The sequence below is a fragment of the Vidua chalybeata genome, chromosome 3 (assembly GCF_026979565.1).
Source record: "Vidua chalybeata isolate OUT-0048 chromosome 3, bVidCha1 merged haplotype, whole genome shotgun sequence".
In the NCBI taxonomy this organism is placed as follows: domain Eukaryota; kingdom Metazoa; phylum Chordata; class Aves; order Passeriformes; family Viduidae; genus Vidua; species Vidua chalybeata.
Window position 1 is genome coordinate 66,013,837 of NC_071532.1, and position 26,543 is coordinate 66,040,379.

Below are 26,543 nucleotides of genomic sequence, written 5' to 3' on the forward strand. Positions count from 1 at the left end.
GGAGGGAAGGAAGGAGAGGAAAAAGGGTGGGAAGGAGGGAGGGAGGGAAAGAGGGAGGCTCCTCCGTGCGCGGGGAGCGGCTCCGGCTCTCAGCTGGGCGCTACCGGCAGCGGCAGCTTCTGCCGTGCTGCGCCGCGGGCGGTGACGGCTCCCGGCGCGGCAGGAGCGCGCCGCTGCCGCGGGACCGCAGCTCTAGGGCGGCGGGCTCAAACCTCGGCCGGGAAGTAGAGACAGAGTTTTCTTTTTTTTTCTTTTTTTTTTTTTCCTACTGTTTGGGCTTTTTTAATTGCCCTTTTTTTTTTTTTTTTTTTTATCCCTTCCCCCGCTCCCCCCATTCACCCGGCGGTGCGTGTGGCAGCGGGGAGGATGCGCGCCTCCCCCAAGCCGTTCCCCGGCAGCTCCCGCCCCGGCTGCGGGGCACTGGGGGCCGCGGGGCCGGGGGCGCGCTGGGCCGCACCTGGTGCCACCGCCATGCGCGGACTGCGCCCCCTGATCTCCCCCGCCGCTTCCCACCGCCCTTCCGTTCCTGAGTCTCCCTTCGCTTGTGTCCAGCATCGCGCACACACGCACACGCCGTCACGCACGAAGGCACTCACTCACTGACTCTGCCGAGCTGCCAAGGCTGCCGAACAGCACAGCGCAGCGTCGCGCAGCCCGCCTGGAGCCCCCTCCCTCCCTCCCTCCTTCAATCCCTCCCTCCCTCCCTCTTTCCTCCTCCTCCCTCGCTCCCGCCCGCCCGCTGCTCTGAAGGATGCCCGGTAAGTAGCGACGAGGACCGGCACCTCTGCCGGTGCGTGATGTGAGGGGTTAGGGACTGCTGATACTGCTGCCGCCCGCCGGGGGGGCGCAGGGCGGGGGGGCGAGGGGAGGGGAGGTGACAGCGATCCGAGGAAGGAGGCGACGGGGCTCGGCGTGTGCTCCTCAGAAGGACTTTTAGCTGAGCTACCGGGGCTTGGATGTGGGCGCCGAGGGACGGGGTCTGTGCACCGCAGCGGGCACCGGCCGGGGCGGGGGCGCTTCGCCTGCGCTGCGGGTTGCTGCCTGCAGCACCGCGGTGAGTACGGGGCTCCGCGCCTCGCCGGGGTCCCTCGGGGGCGGGTAAGGTGTGGAGGGTGCCCTGCCGCGCTTGGGGCTCCCTCCTTGGCGGCTCTGCTCCGCGCCGTGCTGGGACTGGGCCACGGAGGGCACGGTGTCCGCCGTACGCCCCGGATACTGCCCGCTGCTACTCCTCGGTTTTGGCCACGTCTCTGGGGCCGCCAGCGCGGTCCGGTGTTTCGGGCGCCGCGGTGCCACCGATCGGACACTGGGACGGAGCTCCGCCGGGCGCCTCACCTGCGGAGAGGAGCACCCAGGTGCTGCGCACTGGGGGAGCAGAGTGGAGCCCCGGCCGGTGCCCCGGCTCCGCAGCGAGAGGGTGCCCGCGGCTCCCCTGTCCGCTCCCCGTCCTGTACGCTCTGTCCTCCTACGCTGCAGAGGGCTCCGGTGCGAAAACGCTTGTCCCTTAGGGAAGCGTAATGTTTGTAAAATGTTTGCTATCAATTAGCGGGTGCCTCCCTCAGCTCGGGTTTGCGCACGGCTAACTCCGCTCAGGCAGGGGCTCAGCTCCGGCTACCAAATGCTAAGAACACCGTGCAAGGGGCTTTTTGTTCTCCTAGACTGCCTGGTGCGATTTGTGGGAAACATATATGAAAGCTCACAATTGCTGGCGATTTTTAAGTGGACTTAGGTAAATAATTGGAATCTTTTTTCTTACTTCTACTGTGTGTACTTTGGCAATGATCTCTTCTCACTGTGTTTTGCATCCTGGGTATGATAACTCTGCCATTGAAGTCAATGGCAAAACTCCCAACTGACTTGAGAGGCAGGCAATTATGGTCAATATGGAATGAAAGGGACTGGGCAGAAGATGGAGAGATGGCAAAGCAAAAGAGATGTATTAAAGAAACTTCCTCTTAGCAGCTAGCTCTCTAACCAAAGAGTTTTAGCAGCCTCAGGATTGTCTTCTAGATTTTCATTGCCATTTTACATTGAAGAATACTGGAATGATTTCTTGATATGTTGGAAATCAAGTGGCCTGAGTCCCATTTTTTTTTACCTATAGACATTATAACATAATTCTTAGTAACTGATACTTTTTCCAGTATATCTTTTTTTTTTCTCACTAAAAAGTTGGAAGCAGTTGGAGACAATTAGATGGGCTCTCATTGACTTCAATGGACTGTGGATTGGGCCCAGGAAGGCTCAACAGAGAAGTAACAAGAGAACTATAGTACAGTTTGTAAGGAAAGGTGTTGCATAAGCATTTAACTCATGAACACCCTCCCTCTAGAGAGGAGAAAAATCTAAATGTACATTAATTTTTTATCCCATTTTATCCAACTCTTTCACAGCACAGATACAAATAAGAAAGAATGCTTCTGATTAATAATTAAAATGCCCATATTCATATGGATTACAAAGAAGATTTTATGCAAAAAAAAATCCATTAGCAAATGGAAGTTCTAGTTCACAGAATGTCCTCTGTTCAGTGCAGTATTTAGATTGGGAGCAGTCAGATATATCATGAAGCACCAAATACAAATATTGATATTCAAATGGCAAAAGTGAGACTTATTCCTGTGACCTGACTAACCACTCTCAACTGCTTGGAATGTCTTAAAAAGGAAAGTGTGATTTTCAGGTTTTTTTCCAAATCTGAGTGTTGAAGGGACCCCCAAGACCCCCTATGTGCTGAATTTGGTCAAAAATTTATCAAGTATTACAAATATGCCCATGCTCATGAACAATGTGACTATTATATTGAAAGGGTGTTGGGGTGGCACTGGCTGGATGCCAGGAACTCACCAAAACTGTGTTATCACTGTTACCTCAGCTAAACAGGGAAGAGAAAAAGCAACAAAAAGCTCATGGGTTGAGATAAGGACAGGGGAATCATTCAGCAGTTACTGTCACATACAAAACAGACACATCTTGGGGAATTTTTTTAATTTATTACCAGAAAACAAGAAATAAAAGCTAAATCTTAAACATCCACCCTTCCTCTCTCAACCTTCTTCCCCCTCCATTCTCCTTCCCAGGCTTGACTTGACACCCTAATTATCTACCTCCTCCCTGCCAGTGGTTCTGGGGAACAGGGAATGAGGGTTGTGGTCAGTTCATCACCTGTTGTCTCTGCTGCTCCTTCCTTCTCAGGAGGAGGACTCTTCACACTCTTCCCCTGCTTTGGTGTGGTGTTCATCCCATGGGAGATGGTCCGCCATGGACTTTTCCAACAAGTCTCCCATGGGCTGTAGTTCTTCATGAGCTGTTCCAGTCTGGGGCCCTTCCACAAGGTGCGGTCCTTCAGGTGCAGATTGTTCTGGTGTTGGTCCCCCAAAGAGGGACACTACTCCAGTGTGGAGTCTTCCCTCCACAAGGCCACAGGTCCTGTCAGAAGCCTGCTCCAGCATGAGCTTCCCAAGGGGGGACAGCCTCCTCTGAGCATCCACCTCATCTGGCACAGGCTCCTCCAGGGGCTACAGGTGGATCTCTGCTCTCCCATGAACCTTCATGGGCTGAAGGGGCACAGTTGCCTCACCATGGTCTGCACCAGGGGCTGCAGGGGAATCTCTGCTCTGGCACCTGGAGCACCTCCTCCCACTCCGTCTTCACTGACCTTGGTGTCTGCAAGAACTATTGCTTTCACATGTTTTCAATCCTCTCTGTGAATGCAGTTTCAATTGCTCACTCCTCTCTCTGGCTGCAATTTCTGTTGCTCAGAGTCTTTTTTATCCTTTCTTAAATCTGTTATCCCAGAGGTGCTGCCACCATTGCTGCTGGTGCTCAGCCTTGGTCAGCAGCAGGTCTGTCTTGGAGCTGGCTGGCGTCAGCTCTGTGGGACACAGGGGAAGCTTCTGGCAGCTTCTCACAGAAGGCACCCCTGTAGCCTCCACCACTAACAAAACACAATACAAGAAGAAAAAACCTTTCTCATTAATGGTCCAATAATGATGTTTCCCTTTTAAGTACAACTTTGTGGTAATAGGCAAATATAAAAGCAAAGTTTGAAGTGCTGCATCTCTTGTGCAGCTTTTTTGCAGGCACTTGGTAGAATTGTCATTGAAGTGAACTGAATGTGTCACTAATACTTAACTGTGAAAAGATTAAGATGTTCATGTTACAGCGGGAAAAAAAAAACTGCAAAATGGACAAATGCTTCACTTATTATCTCTTCTCTCCTTGCAAATTCATAGGCAAGACAGACACCTCATTCTTAAAATGTCATATTGCAGGATTCTTTCTAATTTTCCTGTGAATTCTAATGCTTCTTTTATCATGTGCCATATATGGAAGTTGAGGGTACATATTTTATGGTACTTTCCAGGGAGTAAAATTTTATTTGAGCTACTTTGTTGCTTCCTCTATTCTCCACTATATCTGCTGTTTGCTAACATGTTGTAATGCTACAGCCTATTTTTGTTGACAATACTTCTATTTCAAGTCAGATGTGAAAAATATGGTAATTACTTCAATATTAAGAGGTTTGGAATTTTTTTTATTGAGGGGTATGGCAGGGTGTGATGATGGTGCTTTTTTTTAAGATCCAAAGCAATGCTCTTCTTTCTGTCAGCAGTTCTAAAAACTAAGATAGTATTTGAATAAATCTTTGGGTTTATCTGAGAGCCGTTGTTTGGAATTCTATGTGTTTTTTTTTTTTTAATTTTGATGTTCCAGTACTTCTTCTTCAAAGATGTATATGGACATTCAGACAGATCCCGTGGACAGCATCTCCAAAACAGAAATTTAGGTATTTTAGGCTTACCTGTAACTAAAGACTATAAGATCTGAGTAGGCAGAGTTGAATGAAGCCATATAATGAAGTACCAGGAAACTCCAGAACATGATTCTGAATAACCATTGCTCACTTTTAGCAGCTATATAAATCTCATCCTGTTTTGAGGAGTAAATGCTGTTCATCTTTATTCAGATGAATATTTCAAGATTATTTTTACTGTCCCTTGCCTGACTCTGAAACATGTTTATGCCCTTGTATTGCTATGATTATTAAGTGAATGGTAGCAAGCATTTACAGGTCTCTTGGTATTTGAATCTAAGAAGCAACATTACTGGGATTCTTCAAAGTCACCTAAATTTTGTCATTACTACAACTTTAAGAACATTTTCAAGATAAATTTTATTGTTTGTTAGACTCAGAACACATTAATCAGATGATTTATTTAGGCCTGTATTCTTCTATTCAACAATTTAAGAACAAAAGCCTCCACTGTAGCTCAAATCATTCAAAATATTGGTTTTAGGTTATACATTGTACATATGGAACCTGGCATGTAAAGCAGATGGTATGTAAAATTATGCATAGCATGTCTGGAAAGCCATACAATATCTAAATGCAGTGCAACAGAACAAGGAAAGAGTATCATGTGCAACTTAAAATATCAATCACTGGACTATGTCTAATCTCAGCAGTGCTTTGCTTTCATGCGTGTGTGTATTTGTGTGTGTGTGTTTTCAATTTTCTCTTATGACAACCAGGGCATTTCCTTGATAAAATGATCTTCCTTAGAAAAGCATGCAGACTGAAATGATATGCTACTGGCTAAATGAAACAAAAAGATGGATATACTAGCTGAGTTAGGTTTGGGTGCAGAGCACAAATGCATGGAATTAAAAAAAAAAATAAAATCAAGAACAGAAATTTCAATCTTTTAAGGCAAATGGCCAGACATCACTTACTACCAGGACTGTGTTTTTCTCTGTTATTTATGCTCTTGGTTTGCCCAACAAAGCAATAGCACTTAACAGTACTTCTATCCTGTTGCATAAATACTCTGTTATATACTTCCTTTCTCTCTCTCTCTCTCTCATTCTCTCTCTCTCTCTCTCTCTCTCAAGTATTACACGTCTATAAGCACAATTTTTTTTCCTGAACAAACAAGCATTACTGTGCATTGTTAACACAATCAGATGAAATGGTAATTGCAGAAAGATTCACATCAGCAAAACCCTTAAATAAATATTAGTCTTTAAGCATGTGCTGACCTCAAGGGGACCTAATCACATTTTGTTGAACAAAGATGCTTTTGTGATCAATGACCATGAAAGGTAATAATTTTCCCAAGTTTATTCAAACATGTAAATCTCTGGTTATAAAATTTTGTCAGCATCAGGCAACTTTAAATTTAACTTTCAGGGGAAAATCTTTAAATATTGCTACTTTTTCTTTTAATGTTTTATATACTTTAGAAGTACTGGAAGCAATTAACTGTTTTAAAATGGGTTGCACAGCTGTACTCTTTCATATTTCTAGTCAAAATGAACTTTTGTAGAAAAGATGTGAATGATGATGTTTATAATGAAGGACTACTGCAAAGTGAACTTTACATATAATAATGGACTAACACTGCACAAGGTAGACTTTAATAGCCAATTCTGTTAGAGTCAGACATTTTTCAAGGAGACAAATTGAAGGAATGTCTCCATGGGTAAACTGTTGAATATCCCCAAACAAAGGATTTTTAAGGTACCTGAGTTGATATACAGCGTTTCACGCTACAAAATAAGTAAATAAATAAATAGATAATTCCTGTACTTTTTGTTCGCTAACCCTCTTAGTCCTTAGGCATTTTATTTTTTGCTACAGTGTTGCTTAAGAAAATACAGCTCTGTGTCTGGGGGACTAAAGGAACACATTTGTCCTCATACATTACAGAACAGCATCTAACAATTTATTTCCCTTTTGGAAATGAAAGAACTTTTATCCATTCAAATCACTGTAATACAATCTTGTATTATAATGGCTTGAACAATCTTGACTGCACACAGTTGCTGGAGTCTCCAAAGGACTGTCATAAATAAAGCTATTAGACTGTATTATAGCAGACACATATTCAGAGCCTACCAAAGGATGACAGGATTTTACATTACAGTAGAAAATGGTAAAAAGTGTCTGCAAATTACCAAAAATTATTGGTAAGAGGACTTAATAAACTGATTTATAATACATATATATGTGCTAGTTTTCTTTTAAAGTGTGCAACTGTGACATTACTATTAATGAATTAATTCTATGCAGAATTAAGTGAAAAATGAGATGACAAATAAGGGATTTGTCCTCTACAACAAGTGTTTAAGCTTGCTCAGCAGCATGTAAACTTTCTGCACTAACTGATGGACATTTAACTTACATCAAAACCTCTCTTTCCAACCTGACATTGCTGCTGTGATGACAGCCTTAGAAAACTGGCATCTCTTGAGAGATAAGTCACTTTACATCAATGGAAATGGATTTACACTGCATCCTGGATTCTTTGCAGACAGGTTTGTTTTTATTTTTCCTCTTACTTATACAAGGCATGACATTTGCCAGGTATGAAGACAAAAATGAGTTTGGCAAAACCCTGAATGAACTTAGAAACAAATTTGGAAATGGTAGAAACATAGCAAAATGAAGTAAAAATATATATAAGGATGTGTTATGTTGTTGCTTTGGTTTTTTTCCAAGAGAGGGAAAAGTGCACTACTTTATGAAAAGATCCCTAAGACAGAAGTAAGACATAAAAAAAGTGCAACTGCGGTTAAAAATAAAATTATGAAAGTTGAATTACCTAACATGTCCTGGCCATGGGAGAAGTAACTAAAGCTGACATAACGACAGGATAGGAGCCTCAAAAGAAGACCAAAGCCAGAAAATAACCATTTCCCATGTTGGAAATCCAGATGGCCCTAACAGATTTTGTGTGCATTTGTATACACATTTATCTGTGTGTATACATGTGCATACGTATATGTTTTTTCTCTTTTAATATCCAAATCTGTATAATGCCCTACTTTGTTACTGACTGATTTCCTCATCCCAGCAGGGATTTGCTGGTTCTTCTTTCTGCCTGACCATGAAGATGCAGAGGAAGATTTGACAACACAGTGAATAGTTGAGAGTGGTTAAATTGTTTCCTGAAGGTAAAACAGTAGGGTCCAATGGTTCTCCTGCAGAATGTTTTAAACCCAAGGCTACAAATAAAAGGCAGTGCTGTCAAAGCAAAACAAACAAACAAACAAAACCCAACAACAACAACAAACCAGCTAAAAACCCCCCAACCAACCAAATAAAAAAAACCCCAAACAGTAATCAAATCCTGAAAAAGGAGAAAACAAAATGAATCTTTACTTCAGTGTCTGAAGCCATTGTTACATTTTGTCCTGAAAAACATGAATCTGAAAGACATTTTGCCAACTACAGGCTAGTGTCACCTACAATCACTGTCAAGGTCTTCCTGTTTAAACTTGAAAAATCAACTAGTCTTATGCTGGAGAAATAAAAAAATATTTTCTGTGAATGTAATGTGGAGCTTTTAAGAAAAATGAAGATGATAGTGGAGCAGAGAAGTACTTAATACAGCATTTTATTTAATACAGTAAATAGATATACCATTTTTTCATATAAAATTTTGATGCTGAAAAGACTGTCGAATGGATTGAGTAGAGCTAACTTTGTCATGATGTCAGAAGGAAGATCTAAGGAAAATAGATAATTTGCTGCTGCATGTCCTACCTTTGTAAGTGCCGTGTAAGTATAAATAATGTCAGAAGTGGCAGCAAATTCTTCCTCTTCATAATTTCACATTCTTGCCTCTTGTAAAAGGATTAAACTCATATCTAAAGTAAACCAGATTTGCAGCGGGTAAAAAGTCTGCCAATGTAGAATCTATCAGTATAGTCAAACAACATGTCTTTATTTGTCTTCTGGTGGAAAATTACATTCCTGAGTGATGATGCACAATCTGTATAAAATAATCTATTATGATCTTTTTGGCAAATAATTCTGAAAAAGAAAATATGACTGATAAGCTTTTTACTAACCACAGTGTTTCACTCAGAGGTAAAAAAAGTTTGAGGAGAACTGGTGAAAAATTTGTCCTGGCATTGGAAGTTCTCCGTTTGCACATGAAAAAATTCTGGTTACTAATGACGTTGCTAGCTACTCTTCCAGCATGCTGTATTTGGTGTTTTCTGAACTAAGAATGAAATTCACTTCCTTCAGATACGGCAAAAAACATGGGCTTCAAAAAGTCAAAATACAACTGCAGAAAATGGAATTCAGGCCTTCATTCTGTTGTGCCTAAAAATATATTTCATTTCTCTGGTTGCTTTCCCAGCAGCTCCTTCAGGACTGCTCCCTGGCTGCTAGTAAAGTAGATTTAGATGAGCATGAAGCAACAGCTTTTCCCTCCCTTATATATTGGACCTACGGTGCTGTAACTGCCCTTGCTTCCCTCCTGGTGGCAAAAAAGGGACTATTTATGGTGCAGATGCCTCAGAGAGGTTTTTGTATACCTTCCACAACTTAATAGCAAGGAATAACAAAGGATGAATTTCATGACAGAAGCTTTACTTGTGAGCATTATCCTTGAAGAGAAATTATTTTCTTTAACAAAAATGGATTGAAAAGATTTATCTGTCATTAAGATTTGTCATTTCTTCTTTGGTAACAAAACTAACTAGAAACTTTTGCTTTGTTTGTTTCTAGAACAAACAACCAAACAAGAAATTTTGCTTTGTTTGTTTCAGAAACAGAGAGTATATAAGTATTTTTAATGATAGCGTGTAATTTTCTTTTATTTTCCACAACTCATTTTTTGTGGAAGCAGGAAAGTATTTCAACAGAAAAAGAAGAGAAAGATGAGAAAGGGATAAAAATATTTTCTAAACTTTCAAACAATTTCTCTTTTATACAAAGGTAATATATCTGAAAAATGCCTCTTTGTCATTGACCACTTTAAAGAATCTGTATTAAATTTTAAAAATCAATTTTTCAAATGTCAATTCAGAATGGATCAAAACTTTTTATCACAAAAGTCTTGTCTTTGAAGATATTTCTGTCAGATCTCAAGTAAAACTTGAAGCTAGTTCAAATTTCTTTGAAATTTAGGTTTTTCTGACATATAAGTTAATTTAAAATTAAGATGTCTGTAAAAAAGACATATTTTCATACATTTTCTGTGCACTGTGATAATATATTAATTAAAAGGTATATTTTTCATTTTTCTTAATCTATAATGTGATTTTCTTGTGAAAATAAGAAAAAAATAAAAAACTGAAAGAAACCCCCAAAATATTGACACAAGCTTCTTGATCTGTCCCTAATAAAAGTTTTTTTTCTTCTGAGACTTTGAAGATTTTAAACTTACTTTTTCAACTTCCTTAAAAAAGCATTTGAAAAGCTCCAAATATTTTTTCTGATGAGGAGAATAATCCCTGCCCCATTTCCGAGCAGACACGACCTTGTGCCATGGTTTTAGGCTAATGGACAAAGTAGAAGTATTAGGAAGGTAACTGGGTGATTTCTTTGTTTAGTGGAGCTTGATTATTTTATTCCTAGTAATACAACTCATACATTGAGGAAGACTTTAGGTGAAAAGAGAAAGAAAAGGAAAAGAAGTGTATCTTTGCCATAACTAAAGACAGCAGTGAGTGGGAAATTGTGTCTTTTTAAAAACTTTTAAGAGGAAAATGCCCTACAGCTGAACAATATATAGGCTCAGGATGTACGTTTAAAATGTGGCTAAAAGCTTAGTGTGCAGCTGGGAAGAAATCTGCTTTACTTAGTATGGTGTTTGAGCACCTTAAGCTGCATGGGTGTTGTTTATGTGAGCTGACACGTGTCAGTAAGTGCTGCTTACGGGCCAGAAGCTGCCTGCAGACCTGGCTGTGCATCAGCACCAGTACTCTGGGTCAATATGGAAAGCACAGCACGGAGAGGCAGCGCAAATCCCCGGCGCGCTGGTAGGCAGAAGCTGGCCACTCATGTCTGTTTATCCCCCAGGGGCACAAGAGAACAGATTTGTCAGGGTTTGTATCTTTTATTCCAGTAATTATGAGAGATTAATTGGGAGTGTTTACTGTTGGGAGACTAATTGGGAATGTTTGTTGTTTGCATGTTTGTTTGGTTAGGGTTTTTTTCTACTACAGCTGCATTTCTTCTCCTTGCCCATAATTTTTATGAATAAATTGAATGATGCAAGGCCTCCCTCTAGCCTGGAGGCCAGCAAAGCACAGCCACTTCCATATGGTTAAGCTCCCTTAGCCTCCCAAGCACAGGCTGCATCTAGCCTGCCTCTTGGGAAAAGCCCCAAAGCTGGGCTAGTGCCCTAGCTCCGCTTAGGAAACCCTTGGGAGACAGCTGGTCAAGCAGCCAAGATCAAAAGAGTGTCAGGGCCTGCCTAACATTTTATGTTCTAGGAAAAAAAAGTAGTTCCAGGGCATGAATTCATGCCCTACTACAATTTAACTCATTTCCATAGATGAAATCTCAGTATTATTTAGGTCAGTGTGACTCCAAACACATAGATGCTGTTTATTCACTTTGCTTGCTAGGAATGAATGAACTCAGTTGATTTAAACGGTGCTACTACAGCACAGCATTACATTTATACAAATAGTGTAGCAGGGGCTTAATATTTGTTTGTAATCAGACATTAACTGTGGAATATATGATAGTATTCTGAAAGCAGGGGAAGATTTGAATGTGGTAAAATGTTTTAGAAAATGGTGGCTACTCTTCTACATACTTTTCTGCATTACTTATAGTTACATTTCTTATCAAATGCTGGGGTCATTTTATCCAGAAATTGTTGTTATAGGAAAGCTATTATGTATTTACATTGAGTTTGTTTTCAGAAACTTATATAGTGTTGAAAAACCTGTTTTTTCAGAGGTACAAAAAATTGAGGGTACTAGCATTTCTTTTAAAAGATGCATTACTAATTTTTGCCAAGAAGGCAAACAGACACAAAAAAAAAAATCTTTATTTGGTGACTATCAGTATTCTTTGTGTCAAGAAAACAAAAATAATGACAAATCTTTTAGGGCAGGGTCTCAGAAATCAAACTCCTTTAAGTTTTAAAATATTCACCTCTTAGCTAGCTGGAAACTCTGCTTACACAGGATATTTGGATAGTTTTAATACGTACTTGAACGACAGTGGGCTAATTACATTAAAAATAATATTTAATTTAGTTGTGGGGGAAAATACATTTAATTTAGAGTGACTTATAACAAATTTTTATTTCTTGATATTTAACATCACTGTGCACCTTTTGCAATGTCTAGAAGTCATCTTTTCTAATCTTTCTTCATCTTTTTTTAGTGAGATTTTGCGAAGTTTTTATTATTCTTTCACTGATGCGGGATAGCACAATTTCAAAAACAGTGAATATTAGTCTGGGTGTGGATACATTGAAATGCTGCCTAGAAGAGACTCTACTTCTCAGCATAGTCCTACAATATCAGTTTTGTGGTTCATGAGTTACATATGTAAATTACAGTGCTCTTGGGGGAAAGTTACCTATCAGAGAGAAAATAATTTCCCACCAGTGGTAAAATAATTGCCTCCAAATGCTGTGACCCCAGATGTGTGGTAATACTGAATCTCAGGGGGAAGATCATGAGGTCCCAGTGCCTTCTCCGGACATTACTTCCAGTTGGGGTTTCAGCAAGCTGCATTTAATACCTCTGGAGGTTTCAAATTAGGAGAAAGAACAAATCTAAATACTTTAGCCATTTCTTTCTCTAATTGATGCTTTTAGCAGAGTTTCAAGGAGTCTGATTTAATTATTGCACAAGCACATATATAATGAACTTGATGTATCCAAATTAAAAATAAAACCTGTATCTGAATCTGATAAATAGGCAGCAGTCTAATACCAGTTTCATTATTCAGTAGGAGCTATTAGGCTTGACCAAAAAAGAAGTGAAGATTATTTAGAAAATTGAAACTTAACGAAGCATACCAGGATTTTTAGCTTAGCTTAGTTTGGAAGTTGAGATGATATATAAGTCACTTACTTTGTTTAGTGAAATCACTGAGTTCCCTAAAATTCTTCATGCTTGGAAAATTATGTGTAGCTTGCAACTCCATAAATATATTTAGAAAGAGTAGGGTAGGAGCAGATATTAAAAGATCCCTTGTAAGCACTTGAGAGAGGCACTGTACAATTATTCATGATATACCCCTGCATATTGATTTCTAATTTATACTTTAATATATATTGTGCACACTCTCACCTAAATAGAAATGAATTTTTTTTCTTGATAAGGCATATAATGATTAAGGAGATCTGAGAGTGTTCTAAAAAATTTAAGTTATTTATCACTGAAACTTAAAAAGGAATAGTTAAGTAAGTAGATCTAAAGCCGGCCTGGAGCTTCTTTGGTGTGTGTCTGAAGCATGTCTACTAACTACAACTGTAATTCATGATCTAAAGAGAATCCTGCTCCTTGCATCCTGCTGTAATGCCTCTGGTGCCTCTGCCTTTATCTCTTCCTTCCCTTCAGTTTGGTCTGCAGGGATGATAGCTCTCAGTGGATGAATACAACTCATACAGTCCAGAAAAAGAGGGATTCATACCAAGCAGTTGCTAATGGGTAGTGAACTAGTAGCCAACCTCAAATCTGGATCAGATGAAGAGTTTACCACAAGTCTGAGATTTCTTGAAGAGCCTTTCTTTCAAAGATGAGTTTTTTTTTCTCCAGCCTGTTTCTTGGGAAAAGCTCCAAATTAAGATCCAGCTTTGCAAATCACTTTGCAGATTGTTTCAATATAAAAACATTGTATTTTTCAGCAATAAATTGTCTATTAAATATTTCAGTCCATTTGACAGAGGTATTTTGAACAGATGTTAGGCTGAAACATTCAGGGAGAAAGATCATGACACATTTGGTGACAATGTGGTACCGCTGCCAATAGCTTCCTATAAGCTGTGAAAGAAACAGATGTTACTCTGGCCAAAATTGTGCCTTCCCCTTGACTGCTTTCAGCAGGGTGCAGGCCTGACTCTGACCCCCACTCCCTGAACTAACCTTGAAGCTGCTGTTACTGTGATGGAGACCTCTCAATTAGCCTGATCTTGCAACTGTTTGACACATGCTACAGCAAAAATTGTCCTTGCCTGACTGTGGCAGCTGCCTGCCTCCAAAGTGATACTGCCTGCTTATAACTCAAAGTATAACTCTGTCATACATACACTTAGTGCAGAATGGCTCTTAAAAGGCATTTTAATCTGCTGGCATTTTAGTTCGTAGGCCTCTGGGGTCAGGTTGAAAAATTACACTAATGCTGAACTTACTCTGATATTCTGGGCAGCCTTCTGAATTTTAAATAACTATCCTCAGAAGGCTACCCTTTTCAAAAATTATCTTAAAGACTGCACACAGAATTTTAACTCTGTTCAGTTACCACAATGATATGCAGACTGAATTTTATAAAAATGTAGGGTACAAATCTCTGAATTTATGGATACCAGCAGTTATTTTAGTTTTCATTATCAGAGTATCTGCTCCTACAGTGCTAACTATATGAATTCTGTGTTACAGTAATTGTTAATATTTGCATCTGAATTAACTGTTCTGTATTGCTGGTTTTGTAGCTGACTGTCTATTCAAATATGTGGGATTATTTTGAAATCTGCATAGGAACTGATTCTTTTACAGTCTGGAAATAGGCAAGGCTAAAGATACAGGTCCATTTTTCCAACCAATGGCTCTTCTTAATCCATTTCCTTACATGTATATACAGAAAAAATAAGATTACCCCCTCTTTGCCTTTGGAAATATTAATGTAAGTATTTCATATTTAGCTTATTCAGCATTTGTTGCTTCTCCCAGTGATCTGCATGAAATGTTACTGACTGTCATCATACCCCTCAGCCTGTGTTGTACAGCTTCTTCTTCTTCTGTGGCCTCTTCTGTCGCAAAGTTGATGAGTTGAGCTTGTCCAGCCCAACCAATTGGGCTCCTCTTCTGCTCCTCTACCACCTATCTCCTCTTATCTCACCCTGCCCTCAGACTCTTTCCAGAGTGCCGATTGCAATGGGCATCCAGCCATGGAATGGGACCAGATTTTGGGCACAAAATAAACCCCACTGCTTCCAGGCAGGGACTGAAACCCGTTAGCCATCTGTTCTGCCTGATTGTTAGGGATAAGGGCTACCCAGAGGTAGATTTTAGCAAGTCCTTGAGCAAGTGTACCTTTCTGATTTATCTGAGCCCTCTCTTGCTTGTAGCCTAAAAGTCATGCTAAGTATTCTATATTCTCAGTATTGAAATCAGATTTTGAAAAGCTGTAAACTGTTCCCATTTCACAGCACATCTTCTTACTCAGCTTGACTGGAGCTGTTCTCCTTTGGGAGGAGGCCTCTCTGAGCCAGAGGGAAAGGAAGGATGAGCTCAATATATTCCTTGTTCTACCAGCTGCCACCAAACATATTCATCTTCCCTCCAAGGAACTCTGAGTCCAGATCCATTCACACTGTGCACCCTGATGAGACAGAGTGACATCTTCCATGATAGGTGATGAGGCTGTGGTTCCAACCTCAGGGGGTTTTTTAGGTTGGTTGATTTTTTTTTTTTTTGTCACATCTAATGAATACCAAAGCAGATGTGTTTCACTGTTGTACTTTCGGGAGCAGAATTAAATAAAAAGCCTAGGATGGCAGCTACAGTGAACTCTTGCAGCATGCTGTTTACCTGGACTGTGAGGAAAAGTGATTCTTTGGCTGCTCAGATAAGTCACAGTCTTTTCTGAGTACTCCAGCAAGCTCTAGGAAGAAGGTTTAATGACTTCTCATCTACACTGTGTTGGAAAAGGCTTGTTCACTCTGCCATGTGTCCAGCCTTTTGCTAGTTAGCAGAGTTTCTAGAATGCTTCTTCAGCTCCTTTTAAGATCATGTATCTTATTTTTAGATTGACAGCAAACTGTGCCTGGCAGTGACATCTGCAAGCTATTCTTTCTGGAGCTGAATGGTGGCTTTTGTGTTAGATGTGTGATGCATAAACACACCAGTTCTGCTCTTTGAGTAGAAGGAGGACACAGTTTGCTTCAGAGGGTTTATTTTATCCTTGTCCTAGTCTAACATCATTGCCTCCATATGAACTGGGTGACTCTGATTGTTAGTTGAGGTAGACAGTGGTTCTGATTATGCACTGGAGCCTTTTGGTACAAATACATCCCAAATAATACAAATAAGAAAGTAATGATAATGCTTTATATTATTTACAAATATTATTTACAAATCAGGAGGAAATAAACTCCTGTTATTAAGTACATAAATTGTTCTGTTAATGTCTATAAGCATACAGTTGTATAGAAGATGTATCACAAAATCCCTGTCTTTTGATGCTTTGCAAGATTCCTCTTCCAAAAGTTTTGGTTGGGGTCCTTAGGAGGACAGAGTTCTGCTGTCAAAACATTCTGCTTGATTAGTAGTTAATTTTCTCATTTTGGGAAAATCTTTGCTGAAAAATAATAATAATTAAAAAAAAAAAAAAAAAAAAAAAAAAAAAAAAAAAAAAGTAATTTCATCGCCCTTCACTTCCTCTTGGGAAATACAGTTACCCCATTTTTATGAACCACAATTGTGATTTTTATCCAAAAAATTCAGGTCTTGAACAACACAATACTGTATTACTTGCTTTCATAATGCTAGTGATCCATGTCAATTTTTCATTAATATGAAGAATGGCCTTTGCTTTCTTATCCTTTCCTCTCTCCCAGAATTTGACACAGAATTTCAATGTCACAGGAAACAAATAACATTACATCTATGCAAAATTAATCTACTCCATCATATATCATTCTTTGCAGCATCACACTTTCACCTTTTTCAAAATTAGAAGATGAGTTAATAAATTGGTGTTTCTTTCAATCATGATGGAAAACTGTGACTACTTAAACAGGCTCATGCCCTCCCTGTAATTGAAATTTGCAAATATTAATGAGATTATACCAGTGTTCTGTCAATAAATATTATCAGCTGAGTTCATTTGTGTGGAGTTCTTGGGATTTCTGCAGAATGATTCTGCGTTGTCACTCTAAAGGTTTCATATTAAACCTAACAGATCATGACTACCTTTTTTAATTAACTCTAGTCCTCTCCAGCTTTATATAACATGTCAAGGGGAATAAAGTATACAGCTCTTGCACATGTAAGCAGGCAGGAGGAATGCACACTGATGTGACTGTTGCTTATGAAGAGTTACAACTATTTGGAGAGGTGCAGTGGCATCCCTGCCTGAAAGTAACCAAATGACAGATAATCTAGAGCTCTCCCAGGTGCAACTTGTTCCCAAATCAATATATATCTCTCCTGGCCAAAAACCATCCAGCACTGTCACTGGGAGACATAGCTCTAAGCTCCTACCTCATCCTTAGGTGGCAGCTTTGTGATAAAAAGTGACCCTGTAGTTAACAAACTCCTTCGTTACGTGTAGGGAAAAGCCGCTGGAGGAAGCTGAATCCTCTTGCACAGGGCCTGGCACAGCCAAAGCTGAAGGTGTGTATGTACACCAAGAGCAGGAACACTGCCTGTGACGGCACCACTTGGTGTCACCTGCCATACAAATATCACCACTGGGCTAGTTCTAACTACCTGAGCTATGTTTAATAACCCTGAGGAGTTAAAACATGGTTTTCAAAGGGTTAGAATCTCTGAAAATGTCCCTGAACAGAAATTTCCAGGATCAGCCTACCTCAAAAAGTCAAGGAAAATAGTTTCTCTTTTTATCTCTGAGGAAAACTCCACAATCATGCAAATAATTAAAAAGCAAAATACTTGAACATTTTAATGTATATGAAAACTGAAATTCCAGAGCTGAAAAACTGAAAAAGATAAATCCAAAATTGTCACACAAATATATTTTTTCTTAATATGCACTTGTTCCTTCCAGTGATATTTGACTGAGCTCCAGGTTTTCAAAAAGTATATAGTGAAAAGATTTTTTTTTCTAAATTTATTTATAAATGTAGCTCTCTCTATATATTTTGTAATTGTTTGGAATATTCTGAGCATTCAAAGGAATGAAAGAGATCACTTATCCTCTGTGTTTGGCATGAAGGGTGTCCTAATGCACATTTAAGCTTTTCATTGTAGAGGAGTGCTGTCCTGTGGATTGCTTACAGAAAATGGGAGAAGCTATATCTGATACAGGCAGTCAAATGACATTGTGTAGTACACAGTCAGCATATTTCAAACTAAGAAATCCTTTTTTCTCCTGTTACCTTCAAGTTTTCCTTGAAAATATTGCCAGATAACTGTGGAAAAATCCTACTAAAAGTACAACTACTGAGAGAAAACTTAAACTATCATTGTGCAAAGCTGTAAACTTAATAAAAATAACTTATTGCAAGTATTGCCTCCCAATTTTTGTGTTCTGTGTTTTGAAAAAGGTCAGACTGAATTATCATACTTTTCCTCCTGACCTTAAAATTTATGTCAGCACGTTTTATTTTTTATTTGAACCTGGCACAGCATTTCTCTGGTGATTTTCTGAAAGTTCTATCTTTTATTTTTAAATAAAAGCAGAAAATCAAGGTGGGGGTGAAGGCAAGGGGGAGAGGAGAAGCATAAATCTCTAGCTGTGACCATGACAAAGAAAACTTAATAAGACCCTCAAAGAGTTAAGATTTTGCCTTTTTTTTTTTAATTTATTTTTTTAATGAAAGTGACTGGCACTTGAATTTTACTATTTGATATAGTCTATTTTTTGGTGTGAGTAGTCACATTGCAAAGCTCTTTGTATCTACACTGGGCCTGAGATTGCCTTTGTGCTGTGCAAGAATTCTCAGTCCATTTCTTACTGCCTGAACCCTTCCACAAAACTAAGCCACCCCATTTTTTTCTAGTTAATTAGGAAAAAACCTTCTATGCTGTAGGAGACTTTCTGAAGAAATATGACTTGAAGATAATTTAAATAAGGAGAGATTCCAAAAATAATCAGTATCCCATCATTCATATACTTTTCCTAGTGATAGAAAATGATAAAATCATGGCATGACTTTCAGTATCATCTCTGAATTTCTTTCACATGCAGGATATTTCCCTACTATAATAATGCAATTTTCCAAAACTATATCTATGACTCCATAGTATACTAGATAAGAAACTAATTCTAGAAAAATAATCTTTGCTGCATTCATTTTAGATAAATATGTTATTAATTTATAAAATATATCAAAAAGTTATTGCAGAAACCATTACAGTTGATTTATCTACCATATTCCAGAACCTCCTGGTTTTTTATAAAGTTTATATTTTAGTTTAATTAGTATACAGATTACCAAATCTTATCACAGTGTTCAATGTAGGATATGAGCAGGGTGAAGGATGAAGCTCTCCAAACAGTATGTGCACTAGGTTCTTTTCACTGTGAACTTTTAAAAATACCTCCTGTTTTATTTTTTTTTTTTATTAGTCATATATTCAGAAAATTATCACATCTGTGGATATCATAGGAGCCTGTCCCTTGGCTGTGCCAGTGTGAATATTCTTACATGAGATTAAAAGTTTAGTCTCATATTTCAGTCTTTTCCTTTCTTTACATATATAAACCACATCATACAGGCGAATATTCTACTTCAAAAGAGAAAGAATTTTCAAAATTAACAAAATATTGCTACTTTCATATTACTTTACATAGATATGTTTGTTTATTTATTTAATTATTTATCTTTAGGCATTTCCAGTGTATAAATTGGAATAAAATTTTTTACACTTATCTATCAATAAAGCTTATTTTTACATTCCTGTAGATTGCACAATTGAGCAAATCAGGCTTTCATCTAGCTGAGTTACTGAATTTACCTTCCTTTTATATATCTGGGCATTTTCATTTTTCAAATTAAGGTGTTTACAACTATTTATAAGGAGACAAAAGATACTTAATGGGACTGAAAATGTTCAAATACCAGTAAAAAAGGACACTACTCTACTAGTAGAACAGATATCTGTACTAGAAACATCCAACACCTCTAATTTTTTAATATGATTGAAACCATAGGTTTCTCTCTGATAAGACAGATGCTATTTCATAAAGCTTTCTATCTATTAGTTCACACACCTGCCAGTAGAATAGGTAACCAATGAAAAAAATTAATTTTATTGGAAATTATCCATAATTAAATGAAATTACAGTGATTTCCATAATAAGGAACTTGCTTTTCAGGATATTCTTTCACAACACGAGCTTTAAAAAATATTTTAGAAGAAAACAAGGGGGAACCTCCCCAAGTTTTACTATATCCACCCTAAGGACTTTTCAGGTGTTTCCTGCATCTAAAATAAAAGACACCATTTACCAAGCTATTTACCAGAGTATTTGCTTGTTACAGCACAGGTAAAAAAGAGAATGCTACAGATCCCATTCCCAGCGTGGTAAGAGGAGCATGGTCCCATCATCAGACTATTGTTCTCACTAAACACAGAACCTCTGCCATGCTTTTGGGAGACCTTGAGATCTAAAGATTTATCACAGAAACAGTTAATTGCAGCTTCTGCAGCATCCATGACAGTAATTCTCATATACTCTCATATAGAAGTAAAGGTGAAGTCTAGGTCAAGGTGTATGAACTACTTTATAAGTTTCTGGGACAATCTGAACATTTGTGGTCAGGTGGGAAGACCTGCAGTGGACACCTTTCTCTGTAGCATTAATGTGAACATGTATGTATAGTCAAGGAAAAGTGTGGAAGGGCCCTGAGGATGCCAGAAAAAGGACAGTGTCAACTCAAAGGAAAAGTAGTGATTCTTTTAATTCAAAATATCTTGTATGGCTGGCTGGACCTGTAGGTGCCAACTGACTAAGCTTAATTTACCAATCAGAGTTTGGGTGTGGACTGAAAGAGAGGAAGAGGAAAAGAAACCAAATCTGCAATCTGCTAGTGATAGCTGCATCACTTTTGCTCTTTCTCAAGAGAACCTGTGGTGTAATGTGGGGTGAGTTTTAATGTGTAACCAACAAATAAACCCAGTTTGAGACTGTAATATCCCCTACACCAGTAAGTAAGCTAACTCTGATGATGAGCCTCTGTCTGATCTGAGATCGGTCCCACCTGGGGTGAGAACATGGGAGACATCAGGCTCTCCGGGGTGATGACTGTCCTGTATGTGATCCTGTGTGTGACATGAGCTGGGCTCCCAGCATGACTGCAGTGTAGGAATCCCTTTCAGATGCTCAGGTAGGACAAATTTTCAACAGCTGCCTTGGTAGCTAATTAGCCCTATCCAGGCTTTGATATTTGGTTCAGTCAGTACATGATGAAAAGACTTATTTACATATTTTCCACCTGTCGCCTGTTTTTCTATCATCCTAGGGTTTCTGAAAGTGTAATATAATGTCAAGGTTTCCTGGAGTAATGGTGTGTTTGAACCAGTACTATTTAAAGGACTCCAATTAAGACCCAAACCAGATGACTCCTAATTTTTAATTTTTTAACTGTTTTACATTTTCATCTTGCTTTTTCATGAGTTTTCTTTCCTGGGAGGAATTCAGAGAAGTCTAGTGCAATAGCAGAAGAAATAAAAGCGCATCATCCTAATGGAAGTGATTTTTTCTTTCAATTGATATTGAATGAGATATCCTGCCTTTGTTAAAAAAATAAAAAAGGATATAAAAAAAGACTAGGAAACTTAATATGTTTCTTATTCTTTTGGTGTCATTTGTATTAGATTGTTAATCTGACTGTAACCTCAGAAAAAGGTCATGACAGCCAAGAGCCCAGTTCCGTCCTTCTTTTCTTTGCAAACTTTTGTACTTAAATTTCTTTTGCATATTTATAAACCTTCTACAATTGTACACAAGTAACTGATATTTGTGCTAAATCTTGGCAGTAGATAAAGTTGCATAGTGAGTTGGTACTTGAATTTGTGAAGGGAAAAATAAGAGGCAGAAAAGGACAGGAAATTGCTTTTGAGATGTGTTAAAGTACTCTAAAATGATCCAGAACCAAACCATCCCCACAATGTGGAGCTTTCTTATAGTCAGCTACACATTGTGTCACTTGACATATCAGTGGGCTCTAATCTACCACAGAAATGTAACCTGCCATGCATTAACAAATAAAAATTTGTTTCTTTCCTTTTCCAATATTCTTCACCCACTATAATAATGCTGGACTTCATTGTTTTGTGTATTGAATCTGCATACAGGGCTGATGGGTATGTCACTGGGAAGGAACTAAATCTCTTCTTGTCCCTCCAGATGAATGCTGGATCTCTTCAGTATTTTGCACATTTCTGCACAGTTCATAATGTCATATGCCACTGCCCCTATGACTGATGGCAGCCTGCAAAGTGACTGTCACCATTATGCTCACCCTTTCTGGCATGGGAAGTGTGCACTAGCTGCATTTAAGATAGGGAAGCTGATAATTTTTTTCAGCTCAGAAACTAGTGGTGAAGGATCTCATCCTGGCTAAATATTGAGGGCAGACATAACTGCAGGGCAGCACAGGTCACCCAGCCCTACAACACGGAATAACTTATCTCCCCAGCTACCGGCAGCGCATCTTCAGATGGCGGCAGCAGAAACTCCTCTGCTGTGGGTCTGTAGCAGGGCAGAATAGCCCATTTCCATGGAGCTGTTAGCATCTCTGGGTGGGAATGGCTGTGTTTGCTTGTCTGCCCTAGGAAGTCACAAACACTTCTTTTCTCTCCAGATGTCAAGTCCTTCCCACCTGTAAGACGATGGTGTGATGAGAAATGTGTGGCTTTGCACTACAGAGCCTGGAAGCAGGCTTGTCCTGCTCACATCCAGGGACTCCTGTTTCCACTCGTGTCTGAACTGCAGAGTGGGTGCACCTGGCGGACAGGGGATGTTCTTGTCTCAGTGACTGGATGTGCATCAGACAAGAAGGGCAAGAGAGCCAATTAGCCACAGAATCCCTAGGATGTTCCAAGTTCATGTTTGAGTTTGTTAGTCAGGAGTGGCTAATTTCTTATTAACTAGTTTTTTTTTTAATTTTATGATGTCTGTGGTAGAGCATAGTTCCTCAATAAACTCATTAGTTGACCTTAAATGCCTAAATATGTATTTTAATAATTTCATTTATTCTATAGCTCCTCTTAGAAACAGACAGAAGGGGTTTTTAGACATTAAGTATTAATTTTGTAATTCACATATAAATTTCCATAATCATGTAAATGTAAGTTCTAATTAACAGTGTAGAAATCAAATTATTCTGTTAATCCATGACATACCATTAAATTTGATATTTTAACCATGATGAACTATAATTAGATGAAATATAATTCGATCAAAATAATGTCCTGAACATTTGGTATAAAAAGAAAATATATGGCTGTGCACCATTATGATAAATTTATTACAAAAAAACAAAAACTAGTTGATTCTAAGTTGGTTTAGTGCTCTTTTTCAGAACATGGCAGGAGTAATTTAAAAGAGTTCTCAGTTTTATCCACATTATATATAATGAAACTGTCAAATTGAATCATTAGTATACTAATTTTGGCTCTCTTAATAATCCTTTTTGCATTGGATATTCTTACACAATCTTACAATGATCGGGAATGTATATAATTGTTGGGTGCACTAACAGCTTGTCTATATAAAAGGAGAACAATTTTAAAAATAACCACTGCTTTCAGATGTGCAGTTTGAGAAACCTTATTTAGTCATCCAAAACAAGAAGAAATTAAAATAAGGGATCATGATGTCAAACCAGTAACTTACCTTTTTACCAAGATGTAAAGTAAGTAAGGAGCCATAAAACAAATGGCAAACTTTTAAAATTACTAGGAAGGTTTTGAAACCAAGAGCTCAAATGTTAGGAAACATCACAACCCGAGCACTTTGTTTTCAGTTCTCTTATAAGGGTGCATTATGATTCAGTGACATGAGTAGTTTTTCTGAAGGAATCTTGACTCATCTGGTATGATGATTAGAATGGGCTCTCCAGTGAGCAGTGCTTCAATTATTTTTTTTTTTTCTTTTTGTCGTTTACCAAGTGAGCCTGTGCCTTGTTCACTTCATGCTGTTATGGTCTTATTTTGAAGATAGAAATCCTGAGTTTTTCATTGGCTTTTTTCAGTGTTCATTATTGAGATTTGCAAAAGTCACTGATGTAATTATTAATTTTCATATATCCTGAAGAGTAAATAGGTTATCATTAATACATTTTTGCAGTTCAGAACTGAAGTTCATCTAAATGTTAGGACATTAACTCATTTTTGCTGTTCAGCTGGAATTTCTACTATTCATGCAAGTATGAAGACCTCATAGGGAAAACAAAAGAACAAGGTGAAGAAGATGCCTGGTTTCTTTCATATATATAAAGAAAATTTCCTGAAGGAACATTCCAGCTGTTCAAATGTTCATTTCCAGAATATGACTCATTCAAGCAAATTTCTCACTTCTAAAACAAGAACCAAAGAACTGATTTTCTTAAAAAACAAAAAAAAAATACCCCGAATGAAAAAAATATTGAGAGCTCTAGTTTATGAAATATGGGATTCTGGGATGGGGGAAGTTTGTGTATGTGTGTATGTTAGGAGAATGCAATGGTACTTCTCCAATCCGTGAGGAAGCAACAAGCCCAGAAAATGCATGAGAGCAGATGGGACCATGGTTGGGTGACATGCTAACACTACCAGAGTGGTGGTCTAACATTTTAAATACAGATTGGCTCATTTATTTGTTTTTCTTTTTTTTGTTTGTTTGTCTTTTATTTTTAATGCATTTCTATATGTCCATAAAAATACTAATAAATAACAGATGTAGAGGTCTATCTAAGATCTATATTGAAGGTCTGTTATCAGTTCAAAATTCTTGGAATTGAAATGACAGGCTTTTTTTTTTTTCCTCTGCATTTGAATGGTGTATTTCATCAATAAGCTGGATGTATGTAAGACGTGTTTACAATAATTTTTTGTGATTCCCTTGTTTCCACATATCACATATTACGGTATAGGGCTTTTCTCCTACCAGAAGTTCTTTGTTTGAAAAGAGCCTTTTGTTTTATTAATTACAATATTAAGTTCCAATTATCACTCAATTTGGATGCAATTAAAGAATTTTCTTAAAATACAGTATATTTGGGTACTATTGTTTCATCTTTGTGGTTTGGTTTGATTTGGTTTGGCTTGGTTTCATTTGGTTTGGTTTGGTTTCCTACCACCATGCCCAAAAGAAACTAATGAAACTAGTATGGCCCCAGTATGTGCACTTTATTTTGTATTCATATGGATGTTCTTTCACAAGTTCCTCAGCTTCTAGTGTCATAGGAAAAATATGCTTTGCCGCTTTTTACAAGAGAAAGGTTGTTAAACTCTGGTGTCTTGGCTATGTTCCATATTGACTAATTAATATTCTGCATAGTTTCCCTAAAAGTTCAAATTAAAAGATTGGTTTTTAATTTAGACCAGTAGCAAGTAGAGTATCATATATTGCCCTGCAGAAAAGGCTGCATTTCACGAAGCATCATCAGCTCTGAGGAAAAAGAATTGTGGAAGTCTTAGTGTGTTCCAAGAAGATAAGTTTGTCTGTTGACAGCAGTGCTTACCTGTTGCAGGATATCAGATCTTTGATTGTAAATTCTAATTTATGTGAAAAGACAAGTTGTAAATGAGTCATGTATGGTACATATGGTACAGTAACATGACAATGTTATCGCATAAAGATGGACCAAAATGGATTTGAAGATTCCTGTGACCTTACTGACCCCTAGGAGGACAGAAGTAATCAGAGTCCTTGGGAACAGATGTGCCCAGGCTTGTTAAGTGGTGCTTTTGACTTGAGGGGAGATGGGGTGATGCACACACTTGCCTTTCTATTGAATGTCACAGCTGGCCTGGGCAGATGAAAGCATCTGGTGCTCCGCCTGCAATGCTGCTTCACAGTCCCCTTACCACAAGCTCTGTGCTCTGCTTGATTCCCACACCTGTCACTTACATAATAGAACTGAGAATGACCCCAGTGCAATACAGAAACTAAATTATGCAATTCGTAACAGAAAATTTACAGTTTCAAAATCCAACCATATAATTGTATAGAGATGGAACTAAAAATACAGTACTGCAGCTGTGTTTCATCTTGTGTTTTGGGAGGCAACAAAGAATGAGTATGCCCTTAATGAACCAGCTCTCTCTTTTCCCACTCTCTTTTATCTTTCAACTATAAGAACTCAGTAATCCCATTGTGAAGGTGTTGAAAATCAATGTTATATTTGATTATATTCAAAGTTGTTGAGTCTTTTGCACTGGTATGAGTAGGATGAAGAAAATAGTGGCTCAAGGATCTTTCTTGAAAGGAGTCTTGTGATGTGATTTTGAGAGAAGGTGTTTCTGATACACCTCAGAAATGTAAAATGCTAACCAGGCCAACCTGTAGACATACCATGTGTTTCTGAATTACATAGTGACCCACAACAAGATAATTAGGATCAAATTGAAGTCAGGTACTGAGGAGTACTGGCTTCTGAAGTTGGGATGGGCTTTGGCTGGGAGATTTCAGATGATCTCTTTGGGACATCTGCTTCCTCCCTCTTATTGTGTTCTATGTCTCCAAGAGGTTACTGTATCTTTCATTGTCATTCTTGAGCCAGAACAATCAATCATCCCAGATATATGTAAAAAATATTCCTGGCAGCTTGGGCTGCCAACCCATTGACACCTGAATTTTCAGAGCTTTTGATATACTTATTTTATCTGAGCTAGTCTCCAAATGGCAAGGTCTAGTCTTAAATCAAAATCACATAATC

The 26,543-nt window shown here is 38.6% G+C and overlaps 1 protein-coding gene across 2 annotated transcripts in view; it reads left to right on the top strand.

Annotated features, from left to right (window-relative positions):
* Window positions 1–672: 672 nt before the first annotated feature.
* The window catches only part of HS3ST5 (heparan sulfate-glucosamine 3-sulfotransferase 5), a 193,062-nt gene continuing 167,191 nt past the window's right edge, over window positions 673–26,543 (top strand). Inside the window, exon 1 of one of the 2 annotated variants that reach the window (XM_053939587.1) lies at window positions 673–758. The gene's annotated coding sequence lies outside the window, so the exon portion shown is untranslated. Of the gene's footprint in view, window positions 759–998; window positions 1,055–26,543 lie in introns of those variants that run through there. The other variant, XM_053939586.1, reaches the window with a different exon arrangement.